Genomic DNA, 19840 nt, shown 5'->3' with positions numbered 1-19840 from the left:
TAGCCCCCTACAACAAAGTGGCAATATGCATTGTTTGGGGTGAAAATGTAATAAATATATATATATATATATATATATATATATATATATACACTTGTGCCCGATATTATTCATACCCCACCTTGAAAATTGAGTTCATTATGTGTAACTTTGTAAGAATTTATTGTTTACGTCCATATCGATACATATTCTTAATAAACCTCTTCTGATCATTTTCGTCATTTTAAAATCTCGGGATACTTGTAATAAAAGAAATATACAGCTATTTATAAAATCTGTAATGTTCAAAAATAATCATACCCCCTTATTTTTTCAGTATTAATCGAATTTCTGACTGTTTGTTTCCTGTTTGATTCTTATTTTGAATGCTTTTATACAACCTTTGATTAATTTCATTTCGTTTTTTGCATTTTTCAGAAATTAAAATGATATCTACTGAAAACCAATAAAAGAATAAAAATTATTAGAATGGGGAAGAAAAAAGAGCTTAGTAATGATCTTAGGACTAAAATTGCGAATTCACATAAGGATGGTTTAGGTTACAAGTCAATTTCCAAGAAATTTGAGGTCCCTACAGCAACAGTACAGAGCATCATCAAAAAATTCCAGAGCCACCACACAACAAACAACTTGATTGGTAGAGGAAGGAAAAGGAAACTGTCTGCTAGAGCCACCAGGAATATTGTAAGAAGTGTTAATGCAAATCCAACCACCACTACTAAGGACATTTTAGAAAATCTGGAGTCTTCTGGCATAAAAATATCAAGGCAAACATTGCAAAGGACTCTGCATGAAAATGGTCTGAAAGGAAGAAGACCAAGAAGGACTCCATTGCACACCGGAAAACACCTTGCAGCACGTCTAAAGTTTGCTAGGACCCATGTAAATTCTCCAGAGTCCGTTTTCTCAAGTATTTTGTGGACTGACGAAACAAAAATTGAATTGTTTGGCCATATGGATGCTTCTTACGTTTGGAGGAAGAAAGGAGAAGCTTACAACCCAAAGAACACCATACCCACGATAAAACATGGTGGTGGTAGCCTAATGTTTTGGGGCTCCTTTTCGGCTAGTGGTCCAGGTAGTTTGGTCAAGATAGATGGAACCATGAAGAAGGAGCAATATTTGGAGATACTCCAGAAAAACATTAGACAGGATGCGGAGAATCTCCATTTAGGACCAAACTGGGTCCTTCAACAGGATAATGATCCAAAACATACTGCCAAAATAGTCAAGAAATGGTTTGAGGATAATCAAATTAATGTTTTGGAATGGCCTTGCCAGAGTCCCGACCTGAACCCTATCGAAAACCTCTGGCACATATTGAAAACTGAGGTTAAAAAGCGGAAACCTAGAAATTTGAGGGATTTGGAGAACTACTGCATTGAAGAATGGTCAAAAATCAGTGTTGATGCTTGTAAAAACCTTGTTGATAAATATCCAAAACGGTTACAGGCAGTTATTAAGAATAAAGGGCATGCTATTGACTATTAGTAAGAGAGGTATGAATAATTTTGAACTAATGCCATTATTGTTTTTCTTTGTATAATGTTTCAAACTTGGATAATTTATTTATTTGTTGAGTTTAAATTAAATGCCTATGCTTGATTTATTGTCTGAAATCCCTTTAATATTGTCTACCTTCTAGTTTGAGCAATATTCTTATAGAAATCTCAAAGATCCGAGGGGTATGAATAATATCGGGCACAAGTGTATATATATATATATATATATATATATATATATATAGAATACATGACAAAATGTTATATTCCAAAATTCATGATGTTGACCATCTTATAATTTATACCTTTAAATCAGTTGACTTATACAATTTAAAGGAATAAATAATAAGATGGCCAACATCATGAATTTTGGAATATAACTTTTTGTCATTTATTCTATATATTGCTCTGTAATCACATTGAGCTTTTTATATAAGGATTGATATATAATAATAAATTATATTTCTACAGAAATATATATATATATATATATATATATATATATATATTAAATCGGAGGTAAATGAATTAGTATAAGTTTATTTACTCTATTTTAGCTCTGCATATCAGTACATATATTATTATATATCCACAATATTTTATGACAACTGCTTTTTATTCATATGCTTCATCCTATTTATAATTGATTCCACTTTGTTGTTCTCATGCTCTTGCTTCTGACCATATATAAGCGAGAGAGATAGAAAGAGAGGGGGGAACACCTTTCTGTGTGCATGCCTGTCCCTAAAAACGGAGATATATTAAGAAATGTACTTGAAATATTATAAGTGTCTTCACATGTACAATTTTTATTTGAAGTCAATCACTTTCAACCGCTGCATTATTTCATATTCAAGAATTTATGTTCATCGTATATATTCTTGTAAGGATCATCGGTTGTTTATCAGGAAAGACGTTTTTTTCTGCATGGCTATCATCCTTCATAAATATCCACATACCTATTTATCAACAATGCTTCCAGCAAACCACATTTCGCTCTTCATTATTTTCTAGTGACAACTCAAAATAAAGAATTTGTGACACGTTTGAACGTACCTGAGAGAGAAAGAATTGGTTTCGGTATTAATAGAAATGAAATACACCTGCTTGTTTGGGGAACTGTCGCCATGTGCATATATGTTTTCATTTCGGCTGGTGCCATGTGTGCTTATGTGTGTGTAAATAGCGTGTTTGTTAGTGAAAGTGTGTATTTATGTTGATTCCGACTGGCGATATTTACGTTTCCGTGTATGAATTGTGTATATGGATTCTGTGATGGTTTTCTTTTCTAATTTTCTTATCATTTTGTTTTTTGCTAAAGATGGGGCATACTACTGGATGCTAGACATTCACTCGCTATCTCAGGCACTCGAGCTCTTTTTAAGCTTCTAACTGTCCCTTTAAGTCTACATTTCTCTTGCACTTAGTTCACCGGGTATATTCACGAGGTAGTTTTTGAAATTTTTTTCATTAATCCAGTTGCTTCTATAATTACTGAATGATGAAGATCTTCCTAAGATTCCAGTTTCTTTTCATGTTATTCATAAAGCTTTGGTACTTTGTTATCTTTTCCCTTTCAGTTCTGTTTATGACAGCATCATTTGGGGCACTAACTTCTACTAAGGTTGCTTCTTTCTCTTTCTTGTCCCCTATCACTATGTCGGGTATAACAACCTCTGCTTTTAGGTTGATGTAAAAATTGCATCTTTTTAAATATTTTTTATCATTTTGTTCTACCTGGGAATGGGGCATTCTACCGGATGCCAGACATTTACTCACTATCTCATACATTCCAACCGAGAGACCTTTTTAAGATTCTAACCATCCTTTTACGTGCAATTGTTTGTATCTTTCTTGCACTTGGTTCACCGAGTATAATCACCACAGTTACGGAAATTCGTGTGTATGTCTTTTTTATTATTATTATTCACCTTCACCCCAAACAAGGCATATCGCCACTTGGGTGTAAGGGGCTACTATTTAGGACCATGCTTAAGAAATATTAACAAGATGTCGGTTCATGTTACATTTGAACTTCTGCATATCAGTACAGCCAGGTAAGCAGGTAGCAGGAAGGGAATTCCAAAGGTTAGCCGTTCGAGGCAAGAAACTATTAGAGTAGAAAGCTTTCTGACATTCAGGGACCTCAACAGTAAAGAGGTGTTACGTTTATCGATGCTCTTCAACCAAAGCAGCTATGAAGGACGACGTTCCAGTCATGCAGTCAGTCGTCTAGGAAAGAAAAGAAGGAAGGAAAGATAGAAATACACTACGTTGGGGTTTTTACAGCGCTTGCTTGAATTTGGAGTGAGTATTTCTTGCACTGTTATTGGTTGAAAGAAACTGCTGATTTGAGCCGTTGTCCAATCAAGAGTCGATACGTAATAACCACGTCCATTGCCGCAGCTTCCAACAATTGTATTACCCTACACTGTCTACAGGTGATTTGATAACATTCTCTGACCATAATGAAATTAGTCGACTATTTTTGCTGGTTCGTGTGACGTGTCATTCATGTGGGTGATTTTTTTTTTTTTTTTTTTTGCCGCCAACCAACAGATGGCCACGAACAATAAGAGATGTAAGCGGTTCTGATGTATTGAACGTTTTATTTGATGAGAACTGAATGAATCACGTGACCAAGCAGAATAGAATCAAACGGCCATACAAGAAAGAAAAGGTCGAACGTTGCATTATCCGTTAATGTGGACGCATCCTAATTTGTTTTGTCGCCATCTTCTCGCTTGGTAATTCTATGGTTTTGTGTGTGAACTTATTGCAAGTTCCCTTGGCATATGTCTCACGAAATGTGTGTTTCATATTTGATATTTTTAATGTAGACATGATTTCTCACTTCTTATCGATCTATCTCAACCTACAGCTCGTCTCTGCATATTCATATCTAGCTATCTCGCTATTCATATATATCTATCTCGGTATGTTCACGTCTGTCCATCTATCTCAGCATCTTTTTTTCTATCTGTCTGTCTGTCTGTCTGTCTGTCTGTCTGTCTGTCTCTCTCTCTCTCTCTCTCTCTCTCTCTCTCTCTCTATATATATATATATATATATATATATATATATATATATATATCATCCACATACATTACTGTTTCGCTGTTTCACAGCTCATCAGTGTGGCTAGACAAGCAACTACCTCAAGCCAGGATATATATATATATATATATATATATATATATATATATATATATATTTCATAAGTTTTTGTTTCGGTTTCGATTCAAGCTTATGCACCCAAGTAATATGAATGTATTTTTTTTTTGTTTTGAAATCGCAACTTTATAATATATAAAAATCAATAGAACATTAACTCTATAATAATATATACGAAATCTGCAAGAATTAAAATATCATATTTAAGCGTACTTTACGATCAGGCTACGCCGGCCGTCTCTGCCAGCTTAGATAAATACTTTTGCAGTTTTAACAAAAGAGCTACATTAATATCAGAGCGTCTCCATTGACGCTGAACATCTACAGAATGCAAACATCAATATAATACATATAAATGAGTCCCGTGTGGAATTTCCATAGGTCCTGTTAGTTCATATTAATACACACACACACATAATTCATATTAACACACACACACATACTTCTATATTAATACACACACACATATAATTCATGCCAATGAACACACATAATTTATGTTAAAAACACATAGAGTTCATATTAATACCCACGCATATAATTCATCCCATTACACACACATAATTTATATTAATAAACACATATAGTTCATTTTAATACGCACGCATGTAATTCATATCAATACACACACATATAATTCATATTAATACACACACATATAATTCATATCAATACACACACACACATAATTCATATTAATACACACACACACACATAATTCAGAGCAAAAAAAGACAGCGAGGACATGAATCTGAACGCAATCTCCCTCGGGTGTATTTTTAATATACTCCAGCAAGTCTGGACATCTCTTCTGTCAATGTAATGAATATTGTATTTGCCATGAAAGCAAAGACTGAAAAATGATCGGCCAATGGAAGTGTTCCGCTATTGATCAACTCATTCTCAACTTGCTCTACGTCCATTTCTATTCAGACAGGAAGAATAAAAGAAGAATCGTCAACGTATCACATAAACAGTTACAGGCGACTAAATCAGAAATGCTCAACAAGCAAAGTTTTTTTTTATTATTTTTTTTTTTTACTAAGACGTCATCATTTATGAAGGTGAAAAGGATAAGCGTTACATGATTGTCAGGTTGACGTTGAGACAACACCGTGATGATTGCCAGAATTTTATCATTTAAGGGAACGACTTAACAAGAATTTTTTTGCATTAGACTTGAAAATGCCCATGTTGTAGTCAGTTAGAAAGTAGCCCAGTGACATCGCTTTCTGCAGATGGGCAGTTCTAGGAAAGAAACTTTTCTCATTAAAGTTTTGTTCAGTTTTAAGTAGTAGAAAAACGGACACAATCTCACCACAAACAAAATAAACTGAATGAAACTAATTAAAAACTTAGCAGAAATCCATCCAATATTTACTTTCTGACCCTTTCTTTTCTGTAGCTTAGCTTCTTTATCGATCTATGAGGTGTCCTCCTCAATTTGGATGGTTCGTCCTATTCGTCAGTAGAATCGGCTGGTTGTATTTCAGTAGTCCTTGCGGTGATGTGGCAGCTATCTTCTCCTCTTTATCGTTGCGAGTGTCTTTTTCTTCTTCATAACAGCGTTATTACTTATAAAAATTATTAACTCTTTATGACCTGAATTATGATGTGGACGATTAAAAATAGTTATTGTTAATTTTTGTTAGTTTAAAGGGTAATAATACTAGGATTGTTAGCTCAAACTGGAAAATTTATGAAGTTCAGTAGTTAAACTACCACTAAGACGTTTTGCCTTCATAAACTTACCTTGATTATTATCCATAGTGCTTTAAAAAAAAAGTGTGTTTATGACAACAAGCGAAATCCTCCACCCTCACAGATAGATGACGACATACTGAATGTAAGCAATGGGCAGTTGCAATGTGGAGATATTTGGCATCCATGTTACATATGATGATGATGATGATGATGATGATGATGATGACGACGACGACGACGACGACGACGACGACGACGACGACGACGACGACCTAGTCGTCAATTTCGATTTGAAGTTGAATTTCAAAAATAACAATTATTGTTGTTTCTTTTACTTAAACACTCGTCAGTGGAATAGAAAACCCACACAGCTGGTTATAAAAAGATATCGTTGTTTATTTCTGTACATTAAAGTTTTTAATGGCAGATTGACAAATCAGATAACCGTACGACGGGGTTGGTGGGTGGTGTGTAGAAGACTGTGTTGCTACCTCACTCGTTTGTTGTTGTGTTGAGTTTCTGTCTCTTTTTATTTGGCCTAAATGACGATTCTAATCAGCCAATATTCCAAGAATGTGGTCACTCGCTTTGACGTCATCTCCCGGGCTTTTCTAGACTTGTGACCCACTTTTTGTATGCCTTCCTCAATTATATGAAAATTCCGCATGTGACCTTTGGTCACGTTTTCTGGCCAAATTTATTGTTTAACCTCCTACCAGGAGCCTGCAATCTCACACTCAGATACTGAACTGATACGTACAAGGTGTGTTTGAATCAATTTCCACTTTATTTATGCCGCTATATTCATTTATTTACGACTGAACGAATTCAGCCAGGTCATAAAGGGTTAATGAATAAACATCATAAATGAGTTACGTTTACAAAAATCTCTTCTTTTTTCTTTCTTTAAAGCATACATGCGTTACATATTAGGGGCCCTACGTCAATCGCGATTAACTGTGGATTTTGACAAGGGTCACAATTAGTGCATATTATGATAAATCAAATTTGCAAAACAGGAACAGGTGACGGAGAGCCAGGGCAAAGGGCAACAAATAAAACGGTGTAGACAAAACAGGAAGATCTTTCCTGCTTCTTAACCACGTAAGACCAACGGCTTCCGCTCTCAATTACGTCACTACTAAGACAAATAGTCATTACTCAAATTTTATTTGAAAAATCCATTCCACCTAATTTTTAACCTTACATGGAAATTCACTATGCTTATTCGATAATATATACATATATGATGATGATTGCAACGTCTTGTCAGACGATTGCCACTCCCTCAGACATTTAAAATCCATGAGCCCAAATGTCTGAGGGAGTATCTATACAAATATGATGTTACAGAGTCTTAGCTTTGTACGACAGCTAAGTCTCTCTCTCGGTTCAAAATGTTGAGATCCAGCAACAAGCAAGAGCAAGATAGCCAGCAACAAATTAAACTGCAGATCAGCTTAATGCGGGTACTGGTCCTCCGCTTTATGTTTTTTTTTAAATCAGAGATTTGCTTCTCCTAGAAAGGTTGCCTTTACCACGGCTTACGAGCGCCCTCTCTACCCCAATACACATATACACACACACAAATATACACGGTGCTAGTTGGCCGTTGACCCAGAAAAAGAGTTCATTCGCCCTTTGGAAGGTCTTGTTTTTAATCCTCCAGGGAGACTAGCCGCCCTCCTCACCAAACAAGTCTGGTGGGGGAACCAGTTTAGTCGCCGGTGACCCGACCATGAGGCAGATAGTACTGGGTTACATGGTACCAGTAGCATATGACATGACGAGATGAGTTACTATACACAGCTAAGAGAGGCTCATCTACACTCATTAAGAGACAGATTATCCAAGCGATTTAGCAAATTTTCTTGGTATATATATATATATATATATATATATATATATATATATATATATATATATATATATATATTTGTCATCCACATACAGTATTGTTTCATTGTATCACAACTCATCAGTGTGGCTAGACATACACCTTTCCCCAGCCGTGGATTGAACCTAAAACCGTTGCATTGACAGTAAGCAGCTCTCACCATCAGGCTATGAATCAGTGCCATAAATATTTCTCCTCGAGTGTGTATTAAATCCACACCCGCCCATCGCAACAGTGCTCTAACCATCAGCTTGTTTACAAACAAATTAATAGTAGGCTTCGCATATATATATATATATATATATATATATATATATATATATATATATATATAAATATATATATATATATATAATATAATATAAAGCTGAATGTCTGTGTGTGTATGTATATATATATATATATATATATTGTCAGAAAGTCCACACTTTAGAACAGGTATCTGAGTGCATTTCATGGAAATACATGTGACCAGGACACACAACCTCTAGATAGGCTGCCATTTGGTCCGGGACTGTTTACTGAGTATTTATAGTTAACTTCCATATCTGAAAGGTCGTTCCCTATCTGCCACCTAGAGACATGATGAATAGGATATATATATATATATATATATATATATATATATATATATATATATATATATAGTGGTTAAAGTTGGCCTTGTAGATTTATTTCTTGCCGATGGAGTCAGAGATGGCTTCGTAGCTAGGTTCGAACTTCCCGACCAGCAGTAATCGTGACACCCTGCATTGATGATTGCTAAATGGATGAAACAATGTGTAGGTATTTAAAAATTATTATAGCAATAATTATGTCAGCCCCTTTAAAAACTCGGTTCTTATTGCTGAGCACTTTACAGTTGAAATGAAAGTCGATCACTTAAGCTTGCATGCGTAGATCATGACGTTATAATCATTAGATAACTATGGAAGGACGTCTCGACATTTAAAAATGTTTATATTTCAACGATATTTCTCACAATAAAGTTAGCTGTGTGGTTTCTTCCTTGCTAATGGAGTCAGAGATGGCTTCATGGCTGGGTTCGAATCTCTTGACTGGCGGTAATCACGACTCTCTCCACTGATGATTCATGAAAGGATGAATTACTAGTGTCTGTAGGTATTTAAAAATTATTATAGTAATAATTATATATATATATAATCATAGTTATATATATATATATATATATATATATATATATATATATATATATATATATATATATATATAGATGTTGGTTTACATTACATTTAAATTTCTGCATATCAGTACACTCAGGGAAGGAGGCAGCAGAAAGGTAACTCCAAATTCCTGAAAAACTGCATCTTTGACAATGTGCCTTTACAGATTGAGAATGACAACCTTCTATTTCATTCATGTGAAATTTCTATGTGAAATCTTATATTTGTCAAATGAATTGTTTCGCACTAGTATAGGGTGCTATACAGCTGATTCTCGGTGATTAAAGTAAGAATTAACATGTCCAGTTAAAATCACAATTGATTTTACCAAAGTATTTGCTGGGGTCACTTCCAAATTTTTGTCTTATGTTGTCCTTGGAGCAATAGAGATGCGTTCCGTGTTCAATGCCAAGAATAACTGCAAAAATAGCTATTTCTTTACGTTGCCTTCCAACGTTTTTTTTCTATGAGAAGGTGGTACATCTTATTTTATAATTTACCGATTATTGGAGCACTAATAACTCGATTCGTATTATTTGGAATCATCAGACTACTGTTCTCATCTTGAGTGTTTTTTTCACAACGTTTCAATCATTGTAACCTCCGGCCTTCTTCAGGTGTATCTTGTTAAACTAAGAAATTTGGATGGAATTTCAAACAGAACCCTTTATTTACTTCATGGGAGTAGCATGCTCTTGTTCTGTCAGGACCCATGGCACAGTGGTTAGAGTAATTGGGAAAATCAATTGTAAAAGTGATATTCTTCTGAAGGTTGAAGGTTCAGTTCTCAGTGTGGATGACAAAAAAATACAATTGCGAATTACTTAGAACCTCTATCTAGTTATGGCTGACGGAACAAGAACAAGCTACTCCCATGAAGTTAATAAAGAGTTTCATTCAGAATTCTGTCCAACTTCCTGATTTCGACAGAAACATAGCTGAATTCGACAAGCTACACCTGAAAAAGGTCGGAGGTTACATCGACCGAAACGTTGGGAAAATCACACTCAAGATGAGAACAGTAGTCCGATGAATCCAAATAATACGAATAACCAACCCTCATCTCAAAAATTAAGAAACAAATCTGTTTTCTTCATATTAAACAAAGCCAGAACAACTTATATCTATGTAGCAACCTTCCATTACAAAATTGCGATCCCAGCATCTTTTCAACCTCTAAACGATCGTTTTAATTTTGCAGTAAAAAGTAAGGAATTCATGCAAAATTCCTAGATAACAATTCACTTCTACTGTTTTTCTTAATCGATTTCTGGAACTATAGCATCAGGAGTATTAGAGAATGCTTATCGAATAAACGTCAGTATTTCTGTTGATTTAATTGTTTCGTTTTTTTTTTTTTTCTCCTGGAAGCAATTAGAAACTGTCATTTCTGTAGAGTTATGGAAATGCAAGAAATCGGTTTTCAGGGTAAAAAAAGAATCAATTATAAATTACAGGTTTTTTTTGGGGGGGGGGTATTTTAGATAAGATTATTTATGTTTTCTGGCGGAAAATACTACAGCAGATTTGGTTTATTTTATGGAAAATCTGCACTTTAGTTAATGTAATTTCAAAACATAGGTTCTAAAATATTTCTATCTTCATAAAGTTATGTATGTGCATGTGTATGTGTTCAATATTTGTGTTATTTACTCCTAAACTAATTATCCGATCATTATGAATTTTGGAACATAGCTGTTCGGTGTAAAGTTGTGTAATATTTAGTTTCATGCAACTGGAGTAAAAAGGGGTAAAAATTTAGACATTTTGATTTTTGTGAAATACTAACAAGAGGTATTAAACATCGATTAATAAATATTCCTCAAATTTCAGTTTCTTTTACGCATTTTCAGGTGAGCATAATATAAGCACAGTGTACCATTTGAAAACTTAAATATTTCAGATTTGCATTAAATTTGATTCATAATCATTAGGACCAATTAAGCAAGATTCCCTTAATTTTAATTTCTTTTTAAGATTCCTTAAGCTTAAACTTTCAATTTTAGACATTTTTTTAAAATCAAAGTCATGTAATAGAGTTTAATCAAAATTGGAATAAGATTATATAGCTAAGGTTTTGTTCTATTATATCTTGATTTTAATCCTCGTAATCTATATCTGATTGGGCTTCTTGCCTGCACCAATGTGACTCTCTCTTTCTAGATTTTCCTGTCTTCCATCAGCTGCCTCAGATCTTCAGGATCACAATTGGCGTCATGTTCAATTTGCTGGAAGTATGTGGATCTAGGGCGTCCTATGCTCGTGCACCCGTGCCATGAAGTTCACAGCAATACATTTCTCACCAGCTCTTGCTTGCTCCTCTGGCAATGACCAGCAAATCGTAGACATCACTCCCTGATGGTAATTAAAAATGGCATGTAGGTTGCCATAAAGTTGCTGCTTCATGGGATATATTTAACACTGTTCATAACATACAGGTGCATATGTCATCTAACTTTTTTTCAAAGCTTTTGGTGAGTGCCCAGCTTGTAGCACCATAAACAAGAACAGACTCCACCATGAAGAACTGCCTTTTCAGTTTGTCAGTTAGCCTTAAAGTTCATATTGGTCGCAGCTTATCCGATGGAGCCCATGCGATCCTCTTGAAAGGACATAAAAGTGGTGCAAATTTGTTCTGCTCAGGAAATTAATTTTACTCGTCCCTTCTAGTTTATCTATTATTGATAGAAGTTGCTACCCATAGCTGAGGGTGATTGCAGGTTCACAGCTTTCATAATAGTATTACTGTATAATTGAACAGGATAAATTCATGGGGATTTGTGTTGTATTACTGTCGGGTTCAGAATTATGGCTCAGTTGTGAGAATGACAGCGGTGAAAGATATAGGTGGCAGAATAATAGGAATAATAGAGGCTGATCTCTCAAACTCGCTAGCCAGCAAACTAGGTTCAATCTCAATTTGGGTTAGTTTATATAGCATTTTTGTACGCACGTACACATCCACAACTGTAACCGTCTATTCTGGAATTTCACTTTCACTGTCAATGTAACCATGCACTCTACAGGGCATGATTTCTATCGATTTTATTATTTATTGAACTATGTGGATATTTCTTTCTGCAAATAACCTTTGCAGATGTCTCTGCCTTAAAGTATTTTACTTTCCAGCCAATAGTGTCTATCTCAATCAACTGCATTTTGTTTCTCCCGGCCAGGTGCATGTCAAGTAGGGTTTATTTATTGTGCATGTCTGTGCTAAGAAGGATTTATTTGTTCCTACCAGGTGATATTTCCAGCATACTAGACCCGATATTCCACATTTTAACTTGACATATCCGATTCCATTGTATGCCTTGGTATCCATTAAACCATTCACAAACCGCTCCTCATTATTTTCAGATCTTTCGATAACATTATTTCTGTTGCTTTTGTTTAGATTTTTTTTTTATAACTCTAGCAGCAAAGTTGTTAGATGATGTTTTCAGAATTAATATTCATTAACTCTGTTTAATTAACGCCAATTAAATGTGTTAGTTTGCTTGTATTGTTTCCCCCGGAATCAATTAGTGACGTCATAGAAATGGGTTTCGGGAATTAATCAAACTCATTTCGGTGTAACATGTTTATTGCAGCAGGACTTTTCATTGTTTCCCTTACAATTCTGTCAATTTTACTACTCGACATGTTTTCATTTATCTCCCCTTCTTTTTAAAAAGGATTTCTTTTTTGCAATACTGCACATTGAAATTAGGTTTCTCTCATGCAGAAAAACTATTTTCCTGTTCTGTGCACATTAGAAAAATGTATTGCATTTGCTTTTCAAGCTGCTGCAGCTGTCTAATAAAATGTAGGATTTGCACATTCTGCCTTGGATAATTGGATGCATCATGTTTGCGTGTTCATGTTAAAAATATAGTAGATCCAATACTGCATTATCGCATTGACACACAGAAGTTAAGCAACATTGAGCCTAGCCAGTACTAAAATGGGTGACTTTTTCTTTTTTCCTTTTCTTTTTTACAAAGGAGTTTTCACTTATCAAGATCCGAAAGCCACTCAAGGATAAGGATTAATAAGTGTACAGTGGTCGCCGAGAAAGTAGCGTAATAATCATTAGTGGAGGAGATTTGCTAGAATTATATATTTAAAGGGACATCTCAATAAGAACTTGTTTAGATTGGACTTGGAGACGACCATGTTGCAGTTAGTTGGAAAGCGGGCCAGTGGAACAGAATTCCAAATGCAGGCAGTTCTATGAAAGAAAGTTTGTTCATGGAATTTGTGCTTAGATTTAGACACAGATAGAGAGTGGGGGAATTTGTTGATAGTTGCTGTAGCTAGACGAGTGTTTTTTTTTGTAAAAATTTGGCAGGGGACACCATAGATTGAAACCCAGACGACTATTTGGATATACCAGGTGCTGTATGTGGGAGGGGATTCTGCTTACTCCAGCATTATCTCTAGTCATCTTGAACTTTTCTTTGTCAATAATGCTTTTCTAATTTCACCAGTTCCTATTATTCAAATACATTTGAGTATTTGAAATTATTTTTTTTTTTAGTTTTTATTTTGGAAATTATTCTATTTTTATTTTTAATTATTGTAACAGAATGAAGACGCGAGCAGAAAGACATTTTCTCAAGGTTTTATTCAACTGAATTTTACGACAAATGCAGCAAGTGGCCAGGAATGCATGTTAATCAAATAAAAAAGAAAGTATTCAAATAAAAAAATAAAGAAAACGCAAACGGCAAGATCACACGAGAGGAAATATACAAATAAAGAGAAAATCACTTTAATAAAAAAGTTATAAGAAAATCATAATACTTCCCCCCCCCCACTTGAAACAGAGATTATTATTAGAAAGTTTATAAATTCAGCCACTGAACTGGTTTACGAGTCTTGCTAGACCAGTGGAGAGGCAGTTGACCACTGAAAGCATCAGAAGTCTCAGACTTTGAGAAAGTATGAATCTCAGGACTTGCACCAGGTGAAGATGGCAGATTTTCGGGGTCCACTTTCTCAGCAGAATCCTGGGGTCGATCGAGATCCACATTCCCAGCAGAATCCTGAGGTCAATCTGAGTATGGATTTTCACCAGGATCCTGAGATTCGTGGAGAACTGGCCAAAAATCTCAACACTACTGAATCCTCCCGGCCATCACGATATTAGAATTCTCGTCTGTGTAGGGTTGGCTTTGAATAGTTCTACTATATTAATAGTAGGGTCATTGTTGCTCCTACCACCAAATCGTTTTAATAACACTTTTCCGGGTTCGTAGAGCCAAACAGGCAATGCAGTGGCAGTGGAAGAGCGTCTTTCAAAATTCTTGAGGAATGGCATAAGTGGTGGTGCATAGTAGAGAGCGAATAGCATGTAATAGAAAATCCTGTAGAATCTCTTGTAGAACGTCCTGTGAAGCGTTAATGGGTAATCGTTGAGATTTCAAAGCTAATAAGATAATGTTTTATATAATTCCATTATAGCACTCACATTGGCTGTTACGTCTTCGGTTATAAGCAGTAGTATTACTGGATCCAATCCCAAGTCGTAGCAGAAATTGCTTGAATTCTCCCGACATAAACGAAGTTCCTGAGCCGGAATGGATAAATGAATGAAGTCCGAAGATAGAGAAAATAGTCATCAGGCACTGTATTACAGTTTAAGAAGAGCAATCCTGACAAAGGAAAGCAAAAGGAAATCGACTATATTCGTCGATTACAGTAAGTATGTAACGGTAACTTGACAGTAGAATAGATAAGAATATGATTAGGGTAATTAAGGAATTGGGGTTTTATTTTGGCACAAGTAAAACATTCAGAAGTCACGTGGCGAACTTCATTGATTGAATATGTCATATATATATATTATTCCTTAATTGGAATTCATTTTTATGCCATATTTTGTAATATTTTGCCAAAAGCTTTGTATTTCAACAAATGTATTAAAAAATTATGAGTTGATTTTAGTTTTTTGTTTTTTTTGGGTTTTTTTTACAAAGGATGCAACACTTATCAAGGTCTGGAGGCTACTCGAGGATAAGGGTTAATGAGTGAACATGTCATAGTAATCGTTAGTAGTGGAAATTTAGTAAATTGGATTACTTAAGGGGATGGCTCATCAAGAATTTGTTCATGTTAGACTTGAAGACAACCATGTTGTAGTCAGTTGGAAAGCAGGACAAGGGAACAGAGTTCAACAGCCGTGAAATTCTAAGAAAGAAGCTTTGTTCATAGAATCTACGTTTAGGTTTAGGTACAGATAAAGCGTGGGGGAAGTTATTGATAGTCGTTTCAGTTATACAAGTGTTTTTCATGAAAGTCAGAACAGAAGGGACCATAGATTGGATGTCAGACGAGCACTTGACATGAAATAACGATAAAATAAAGTATATATGCTGATGGCACCACACTCTATAACAGGCACGACAGGAAAACAAATGAACACATATCTAAAGAAATGGCAGAAACGCTAGAGGATGACCTCCAATCTGTAGTGGAATGGGGACAAAAATGGATGGTCACGTTCAATACTGCCAAGACTAAACTAGTTTCATTCAATAATTACAAGAAACCTTCTCTAACACCTATAGCAATGGCCAACGATTCTTTATCTGAGAGTATGTCTTTCAAGCTCCTTGGCCTAACGTTCACAGGAAACATGAGTTGGAACAATTACATTACTAGGCCGCTGCAAGGAAGGTGGGCTCTCTCTACCGTGCTAGAAAACTACTAACACCCGAAAGTATCCTGTACCTTTATAACGCAACCATTCGCCCATCTGTGGAGTATTGCTGTCATATTTGGGCTGGTGCATCGGCTACTAGTTTGTCGCTCCTTGACAAGATTCAAAAGAGAGTCGCAAATCTGATAGGCCCTAAACTGGCATCTAAGCTTCAGCCACTGTCCCATCGACGAAACGTTGCATCCCTCTGCTTGTTCTACAAGTGAATGCTCTGATGAACTGCAAGCAGTTGTGCCCCCACGACGTGAACACCCTCGACAGACCCGACAGGCTGCAAAATCCCACCCCCACACTGTAGAGATCCCTAGATGAAAGGCATCAGGAATTGTTTATTTTCAATTTGTGGGTGAATTTTGGATGAGCAATTAGGTATCCATTTTGCATAGTAGGCAAACATACCAAAATACCCTTTTAATGGGGGAGGCATTTGCAAAAGAGGTCTCAAACGCTCAGGATCGTGTTGAAGAGTTCCCTTCCAAATTTTATATCCAGGTACGTTAATAGAACAAAATGAAAACTTTGACTTTTCCCGGTTTATTTTGAGGTTGTATGTGGAGGCAGCCTTTAAGGAACACTCTAAATTTACATTGTGCCCCTCCTGGGACCTACCGCAAATTCTTATGTCATCCAAATAAGGAAAGGTTTCTAACAATTTGTAATCAGAAATAAAAGAATTCATGAAACGTTGAAATGCAGAAACCCCATTTATTACACCCATGGGTATTCATTTAAATTGATATAGACGATTTCCAGCTTGAAAGGCGAGCTGCGGGGCAACTTTCAATCTGATAATATGCTGTAGACAAGTTAATTATACTCAAGATACGATACTGGGCTATTTGGTTTATAAGATCTTTGATTTGTGGCAAGGGGTATGCATCAAGAAAAGTGAAATGGTTAATAGTCTGGGAGAAATCGACTATCAATCGTTTCTTGTTATTAGATGAAGAAGTTACAACCATGGTTCAATTATATCATTCTCAAGTAATTTCAGTTTCTTTTTCAATGAACTGAGCATCCTCAGCACGGTAATAGCGGGACTTAGTAGCAATGGGTTTGCAATTATGGATCAAATTTCTGGATAATTTAATGAGAACACAATTGATTTTAGTAACAGCTCAGATTTTTAGACTATCCTGTGACCCGCCAAAAGAAATAGTAATACCCTGGTGCATTTTTAAAAAGGATATTCCGAGTATAATATCTATGCATGAATTAGGGAGTATCGTTAAGTCAATCTCTTTATACTTGAAACCGTTGAATGTAATATTCTCAGTGCAATATTCAGATAGTTTGAATGAAAGGGCGGATGATGCCATAGAAATTACAGAGTCCCGTTTCCGAGTAGACAGGTTCAAGGTTTTAATGAGACAAGCACGAATAAAATTATCGGAGTTGACTGTGTCTTTAAAAGTGGTAAGAAAATGACCACAACATGTGCGAGAATAACAATAGAAATATTTTGTTCATTGGCTTCAGCGTTATGATCAGCTCATAAAGGTCATGTGGATGTGCAGCAGCAAACTGGAGGAAAGAATCTCTTCAGCCGTGCTTCATTAGAAACTTGGAATCATTGGGATTATTGGTGCCTTGCACGCTTAACATCTCAAGTGGTTCAAACATTATAACATGCATGGATATTCCCAACGCTAGGATGCATGATTGATCAAAAAAAAAACAAAAAAAAAAACATGGCTTCAATACATAAACATAAACATGCATCAATGCTTTGCATCAAATCGCATGGAAAGACGTTGCCTGGTGTTAACCAGGCTAGAGTTCAGGATATTCGCAACATCTTAAATACCAAAATTATGATGATGAAGATGATGATAGTTGATGTTGTTGAGGAGGAGAAGGAGGAGGAGGAGCATCATTCATTCATTTCGAATGAATCGGATGATTATTGTTGGCATTCGTTTCCCAGATATCTTTCTAGTTAGAATTATTTTTAGAAAGACATCGGTTACTTACGGAAGGGACCTCGTGAATGTTGTCAACTTCACAAAGTAAAAGTGGTTTTTGTGGAAGGAACTGGATTCGAACTTGACACACCCAGATTATTAATCTATGCCATTAACCACTTAGTCACCATCACTTCCGTAGCAGTGGTGGTGGTGATGGTGGTGGTGGAAGAAGCTTATGAATGACTTATGTGCTGAACATCTCAGGTGGATTATTTACTACGTAACTGCTTCACAATATCATTCAAGATTTTGAATGCTTCTGATTGGTTTCTTTTTCGACCTTTTTCTGGTGCCTTGTGTCGAATCCTGGAATTGTCATGAAATTTTCAACTCAATCCTGCATTAACGTCTTGAAGTAAACATTTTTTTGGATTTGTAACATCTCTTCAGTCAATTTATTAAATCTAACGAAAGATGCCAACATCATCACAAAACACATTGTACGTAAAATCAGTGTTGGTATTTATTTCAAAACTTCTAGGAGAGTAGAGAGAGCACCTTTGGTTTACTTTTGCTTCCCTTATTTTGCTCTTTTAGTCCTCACATTTTATGAGCAATTTTTTGACAAAGGGGGAAAATTGCTGTTTTGTGGGTCGGGATCTCATCATTTCACACGTATCGTTTGCTGGGATTTTTTTTTTTTTACCTTGAAGTAGAATTTTTTTTAGTTCCTTACATCAAGTAGCTTAATGCCTTGTCTGGAGCGGTTTCCATACAAAAAAAGAAGAGCCAACCAGATATTCTAACAATAAAAATGTTTCATGATAAAAGCATATATGCTAAACTCACAATATAAAAGGTATAACAATCAATGTAATATAATGTTAACACTTTGTGCAGCGAATGCACAAAGTGTTTTATGTTGTACTTTGAATAGAAACATATAGATTTGCATCATCATCATCATCATCATCATCATCATCCGTTCAAATTGCAGATTTTAATTCTTACATTCGAGTCGATGTTAGTATTTCTTCTTTTTTTTAAGCATTATTCAAAATGAGTTCTTAAGAAATTTTTTGTTAGTTTTTTTGCTAGGGACAAAATCTAGTATCTGTTTTGGTGCTACACTTAGTCTATTCTGTCCTCAGTCAGTGAAGGACTTCTAGACTGAGCCAATTTTCTTTTTTGTTCTCATCCAAAATTCTTCCTTTTTGTGGAGCTAGATTTTCGTTAAGAACCGATATTGTATCTAACTTTGCCCTCGTGGGGAGGCAAGTAGATAGGAACAATATCACTGAAACACAATGTTTCGAATGAAAAACATTTCTTTTTTAACTCAAATACTTTTCCTTGCTTTTTGCCTGCTAAATTGGATGAGAACGTTTTTTTAGCACTTAATAAATTCTTGATTAGTTTTAAATTTTCAATATATCAACATTTCGGGGGGAGGGGCGTAGTTGTGATGATCATAGAAATTTCACATGGACGTTTGATCCCTTAAAAGGAATACAGCTGGCAAGGTTAGATGTAAGCGTTTGTGATGTTTTTGAGGGTGTTTTTTGTGTGTGTGATATTTAAAGGAGAATCTTTTCCGATATCGCCCTCAAATTTTATGAGATGAGATAGAGTGTTGATAGAGTGTTGAATTGCCTCAAACGACTCCATCAATCTGTTGTTAAAAACAACCGTCATTTTGTCTTATAATTTTTAAAACATTAAAATAAAATGGTTTTGATGTCTGTTTTAGGTTTTCAAATGTAGGG

At 35.4% G+C, this 19840-nt stretch overlaps 1 protein-coding gene across 1 annotated transcript in view; it reads left to right on the top strand.

The window, feature by feature from the left end:
• LOC145277045 (START domain-containing protein 10-like) overlaps positions 1–19840 on the top strand; it is a 317115-nt gene that overhangs the window by 214639 nt on the left and 82636 nt on the right. The gene's annotated exons all lie outside the window — the stretch shown is intronic.

Source organism: Euprymna scolopes, chromosome 5, assembly GCF_053919585.1.
Source record: "Euprymna scolopes isolate OS-2025 chromosome 5, ASM5391958v1, whole genome shotgun sequence".
Classification (NCBI taxonomy): domain Eukaryota; kingdom Metazoa; phylum Mollusca; class Cephalopoda; order Sepiida; family Sepiolidae; genus Euprymna; species Euprymna scolopes.
This window is presented reverse-complemented; position numbering and strand designations above follow the sequence as displayed.